This window comes from Neofelis nebulosa, chromosome 3, assembly GCF_028018385.1.
Source record: "Neofelis nebulosa isolate mNeoNeb1 chromosome 3, mNeoNeb1.pri, whole genome shotgun sequence".
Taxonomy (NCBI): domain Eukaryota; kingdom Metazoa; phylum Chordata; class Mammalia; order Carnivora; family Felidae; genus Neofelis; species Neofelis nebulosa.
In genome coordinates, this window is record NC_080784.1 from 184,891,026 (window position 1) to 184,897,596 (window position 6,571).

At 34.0% G+C, this 6,571-nt stretch overlaps 1 pseudogene; it reads right to left on the bottom strand.

Moving 5' to 3' along the window:
• Positions 1-1,906: 1,906 nt before the first annotated feature.
• LOC131508253 (small nucleolar RNA SNORA62/SNORA6 family) lies at positions 1,907-2,047 on the bottom strand (annotated as a pseudogene).
• Between the last annotated feature and the right edge of the window lie 4,524 nt (positions 2,048-6,571).

Below are 6,571 nucleotides of genomic sequence, written 5' to 3' on the forward strand. Positions count from 1 at the left end.
TACAGGGAGGGAGAGAGAGAATCCCAAGCAGGCTCTGTGCTCTCAGTGTAGAGCCTGATGCAGGCCTCAGTCTCAGGAATGGTGACATCACGACCTGAGCCAAAATGAAGAGTTGGACACTGCCAACTGAGCCACCCAGGTGCCCCTGATTTATTTCTTTATAGTTATACTTTTTCCAGAATATCATGTAAATGGAGTCACACATTCAAACCCTGATGCCTTCAACAGTGAATTCTTCCAAACTTTAAAAAGGAAATAATACACAAGACGTTAAATGAAAGCATACTGAAATAAACTACAAAGTAATATATTGAAATAGAATAAGGCATCATGACTAAGTAGATTTATTAATAAATTGCAAATTTTGTCTACATTCAAAATACCAACCAGTGTATCATCATCAACCAATGATCATATAATCATTTTGATAGACACAGGAAAAATTAGACAACACAGAGAATCCTGCATACTTAAAAATATCATCACAAACAACAACTATAAGAAATGTTGGAACAACTATAGAAATTAGTAATGGGATAAAAGAAAATGTTTTATCTTAATAAAAGAGTACCTACAAAAGGGCTGGGCAAGAATGAATCCCTGTGTGGGATAATATTCTTTCTTTCTTCCTTTTTCTTTTTTTAGTTTCACATTTTATTCGAATTCCAGTTAGCTAACATACCATGTAGTATTAGTTTCAGGTGTAGAATTTTGTGATTCAACACTTACATACAACATCCAGTGCTCATCACAGATGTACTCCTTAATACCCATCACCCATTTAACCCATCCCTCTGCCCACCTCTCCTTTGGTAACCATCCAGTTCTTTACACATAAGAGTCTGTTTTAGGGTTAGCTTCTCCCCCCCCCCCCGCCTCCATGTTTATTTGTTTTGTTTTCTAAATTCCACATATGAGTAAAATCATTAGGTATTTGTCTTTCTCTGACTGACTTATTTCATTTAGCATAATACTGTCTAGATCAATCTACATTATTGTAAATGGCAATATTTCATTCTTTTTGATGACTAATAGTCCATTATGTATATATACCATCTCTTCTTTATTCATTCATCAATTGATGGACATTTAGTCTCTTTCCATAGTTTGGCTATTGTTGATAATGCTGCTATAAATATCAAGGTGCATCTATCTCTTTGAACCAGTATTTTTGTATCTTTTGGGTAAATACCTCAGAGTACAATTGCTGGGCCATTGGGTAGTTCTATTTTTAAAGTGTTGAGGAACTTACATTCTGTTTTCCCAAGTGGCTGCATGAGTTTGCATTCCTACCAACAGTGTAAGAGGGTTCCCCTTTCTCGATATCTTCGCCAATATCTGTTGTTTCCTGGTTTGATTTGTATTTGCTTAATGATGAGTGATGTTGAACATCTTTTCATATGTCTGTTAGCCATCTGTATGTCTTCTTTGGGAAAATGTTTATTCACGTCTTCTTTCCATTTTTTAACTGGATTATTTGTTTTTTGGGTGTTGATTTTTATAAGTTATTTATAGATTTTTGGATACTAACCCTTTATCAGATATGTCATTTGCAAATACCTTCTCCCATTCCCAAGGTTGTCTTTTAGTTTTTGTTGATTGTTCCCTTTACTGTGCAGAAAATTCTTATCTTGATGAAGTCCCAATAGTTCATTTTTGCTTGAACATTTATTGGAAGAACTACATTCTAAATTTTATTGAAAAGTCTAGGAAGTGCATTAAGGCAGTAAAGAAAATAAATTCAAAGAATTTTGAAAGTGAAATAAAACTCATTATTTTTAGATGACATGGTTGTATCTATGAAAAAATAGTATTAATCAATTAATTTCAAAATATTTTTATTATAAAAATAACATAAAAAGCTTACATCCACTTATCAGAAACAACTAGTAATATAATTTTTTTAACTTGTAGCAAGAATTACTATCAAACTCCACTCATTGTGTTAGAGATGCTTGCAGTGTTGCCCATCATGTAGCATACTACCGACACTTGTAAGTTCATTGTCCAACCAGCAGCCTCAACTCCAAGCTCTAATAATTACAGTAGTAACTAAATTTTTTTATAATGATAATTCTTCTAAAGACTACCTCATCTAACAACAGGAGAACACACATCTGTCCCAAGATCAAATAGCCCATTTCCCAAGATAAACCACATTCTGGGCCATAACACACTTCAACAAATTTAAAAGAATAGAAATAATGCCATGTCTGCTTTCAGATCGCAGTGGATAAAACTAGAAATAAATAATATAAAGATACTTTAAGATCCCAAACACATGGAGATTAAACAGCACACCTTTAAACAACACATGGGTCAAAGTAAAACATCTCAAAGTGTATTTTAAAATACTGAACAAAATGAAAATAAAAACATATCTTATCAAAATTTGGGGAATCCTTCAAAAGGAGTGCTTAGAGGACAATGAATAGCATTGAATGCATATATTAAAAAAAAAAAAAAAAAAAAAAAGAGCAAGGGACACCTGGGTCGCTCAGTTGGTTGAACGGCTGACTCAGTTTCTGCTAAGGTCATGATTCCAGGGCCGTGGGATTGAACCCCACATCAGGCACTGAGCATGGAGCCTGCTTAAGATTCTCTCTCTCTGAGGAATGTGGGTGGTTCAGTCAGTTAAGCATCTGGCTCTTGATTTCAGCTCAGGTCATTATCTTACTGTTCATGAGATCAAGCCCCACATTGGTCTCTGTGTTGACAGTGTGGGGCTTGCTTGGAATTCTCTCTCTCCCTCTTGCTCTGCCCACCCCCTCAAAATAAATAAATAAACATTAAAAAAAAAGAAGGAAGACCTAAAACCAACAATCCACTTTCATTTTAGGAAACTACTAGAAGAAAAGGAAGTTAAATCCTAAGTAAACAAAAGCAAAGAAATAATAAGAATTGGAGCAAAAAAAAATTATGAAATTAAAAACAAGTTAATCAATATAGTAAACCAATAAAACAAAACACTTCTTGTTCAAAAAAAATTTATAAGCCTCTAGCCAGACTAATTCAGAAAAAAGAATGAAGACACAAATTGCTAATATCAGAAATGAAAGAGGCAACATAACTACAGATCCTATGGACATTAAAAGAATAATAACAAAATGCTGCGAATAGCTCTACATCCACAAATTCGATTGCCTAAACAACGTGAACCATTCATTGAAAGACACAACCTACCTAAACTCACACAAGAAGAAATAGACAATATGAATAAGCCTATATCCATTAAAGAGATTGAATAAAAAATGAACAACCTTCCAGAACAAGAAGTACCAGACCCTGATAGGTTCACTGGTGAATTCTATCACACATTTAAGGGGTGGGGAATACCAGTCCTCTATCATTTCTTTCAGAAAATAGAAACAGGGGAAATACTTCTTCATGCATTCTCTGAGGCCAGCATTACCCTGAAACCAAAATTGAAGACATTACAAGAAAATTACACACCAATACCTCTCTTGAACAGAGATATAAAATCTTTAATAAAATACTGGAAAATTGAATCCAGCAACATATAAAAAGAGTCATGCACTAGAACCACGCAAGATATATCACAGGTATGCAAGTCTTTTTCAACATTCAAAAATCAATTAATGTATTCTATCACCTCAACAGGCTATAAAAATCACATGAGCATATTTATAGGAGAAAAATAAAAACATTTGACAAAATCTAACATTTATTCATGATTAAAAACTTTCAGTAAACTAGGAATAGAGGGGAATTTCTTCAACTTGATTAAAAACATCTACAAAAAAGCCTACAGCTAACATCATATTAAATGAGAGTGAGGCTTTTCCACTAAGATCAAGTACATCCCCTCTCGCCACCCCTTTTCAAAATTGTACTGGAAATCCTAGCTATTTCAAAAGACAAGACAAGGGAATAAAAGACGCAAAGATTGGGAAGCAAAAAATCCTCATTGTTTGCAGACAACAGAATTGCCTATATAAACAATCTGAAAGAATCACCAGAAAACTCCTAGAACTAATGTGCAATTATAATAAAATTGCAGAATACATGGCTAATACACAAAAGTCAATCACTTCCCATATACTAGCAGTGTGTAAGTAGAATTTGAAATTAAAAGCACAATACCACTTGAATTTCCACTAAAAAATGAGATAGATATAAATCCAACAAACATACAGGTAAAAACGTATATGAGGACAAACTCTGATGAATAAAATCAAAGGAGAACTACATAAATGGAAAGATACTCCATGTTCACGGACAGGAAGACACGATACTGTCAAGATGTCACTTCTTTCCCAATTGATCTCTAAATTCAAAGAAACCTTGGTCAAAATCTCAGCAAGTTATTTTGTGGATATTGACAAACTGATTCTAAATTTTATAGAGAGAGGCAAAAGACACAGAATAGCTAACACAATATTGAAAAAGATAAATAAAGTTGGAAGATTCATACTTCCTGACTTTAAGAAAAAAGAATAAAAGTAAATTAATCAAGATGTGTGATATCAGTAAAAGAATAAGCAAATATACCAATGGAACAGAGGAGAGACAAGAAATAGACCCACATAGATATAATCTGCTGATTTTTGACAAAGGAGCAAAATAAATAAAATGAATACAAAATATCTTTTCAAATAATAGTGTGAGAACAAGTGGACATCCACATGCAAAAAAAAAGTTAATCTAGACATAGACTTTACACCCTTCACAAAAATTAACTCAAAATGGATCCCAGACCTAAATGTAAAATGCAAACCTATAAAACTCTTAGTAGATAAGATAGGAAAAAATCCAGGTAACTTGCGTACAATGATGCCTTTTCAGATATAACACCAAAGGCACAATCCATGAAAGGCAAGGTTGATAAAATTCATTAAAATTCATTAAATTTCATTAAAATTTAAAACTTTTTCTCCATGGGGGTGTCCTGGGTAGCTCAGTCTGTTGAGCATCCAATTCTTGGCTTCGGCTCAGATCATGATCCCAGGGTCTTGGGATGGAGCCCCATGTTGGGCTCTGCCATGAACATGGAACCTCCTTGGGGGTTCTCTCTCTCTCTCGCTCTCTGCTCTCTCCCCGTGCTCGCACTGTCTTTCTAAAACCAACAAACAGAAAAATCTTTATTGTGAGTGACTATGTCAAGAGGATGAGAAGACAAGCCATGAACTGAGGGAAAATATTTGCAAAAGATGTATCTGATAAAGGTCAGTTATCCAAAATATGCAAAGAACTCGTAAAAATCAACAGTGAAAAAAAAGCCAAATACTTTAATAGACACCTGACCAAAGAAGCTATAAAGATGGCAAATAAATATATGAAAAGATGCTCCATATCACATGCTACTAGGGAAACAGGAATTAAAACAATGAGATACGACTACACATTTATTAGAATGGCCAATACCAAATGCTGGTGAGGATGTGGGCAACAGGAACTCATTCATTTCTGGTGAGAGTGGAAAATGATGTCACAGACTTATCACCAAACTGTGGAAAGACAGTTTAGTGAATTCTTACAAAACTAAGCATACAATTAATACATGTAATTCAACAATTGTGCTCCATGTGTTTACTCACTACACATCCACACGTAGACTATAGGCAGATGTTTATATATAATACCTTTATTTAAAATTGCCAAGACTTGGAATCAGACAAGATGTCCCTCAGTAGCTCAATGCATAGATAAAAAAGTGATACCTCCAGAAAATGGAATATTATTTAGCACTAAACAGAAATGAGCTATCAAGCCACGCAAAGACATGGAGAATTCTTAAATGTGTGTTACTAAGTGAAAGAAGCCAATCTGAAAAGGCCATCTAACTGTATGATTTGAACATATGACGTTCTGGAAAAGGCAAAACCATGGAGACAGTAAAAAGAACAGTGGTTGCCAGGGAGCTTGGGAGGAGGGAGGGATCTATAAGCAGAGTCCATAGAACTTTTAGGACAGTGAAATACTCTATATGATACGATAATGATGTATATATATCATTATACATTTTTTAAAACCTATAGTCTATACAACACTAAGAAGTGAACTGTAATATAAACTACAGACTTTGGGTAATTATGATGTGTCAATGCAGGTTCATCAGTTGTATCATACCACTCCCATGGGGGATGTTGATATTCGGGAGGCTATGCATGTGTGAGGGAAAGAGGTATATGGGAAATCTCTATACCTTCTGTTCAATTTTGCTGTGTACCGTAAACTGCTCTAAAAAATCACCGTAATTAAAAAAATAATAATCCTTTTAATGGCACCTAAGCTTATTACATAGGTAGAAATAAATCTGAAAACTCAACACATAATTTGAAAGAATTAAATTAGCCCGAGATAAATCAAAGGCTATTATACAATGGATTGGAAAACTGGGTGTTGTAAAGATACCAATATTCCGAAATAAATACTTATAAATGGATATCTTTAACTCTAACTCACTTGACCTTATATTTCAGTATGGTTACAGACTCTAAAAGTAGTCTAGAGTTGGAATTCAAATACCTAGACTCATTTGTTTTTGAAATATGTAAAGAAATATCACCTATGACTAGATCCTTCCAGGTTTTTTTTTTAATAGATGTAA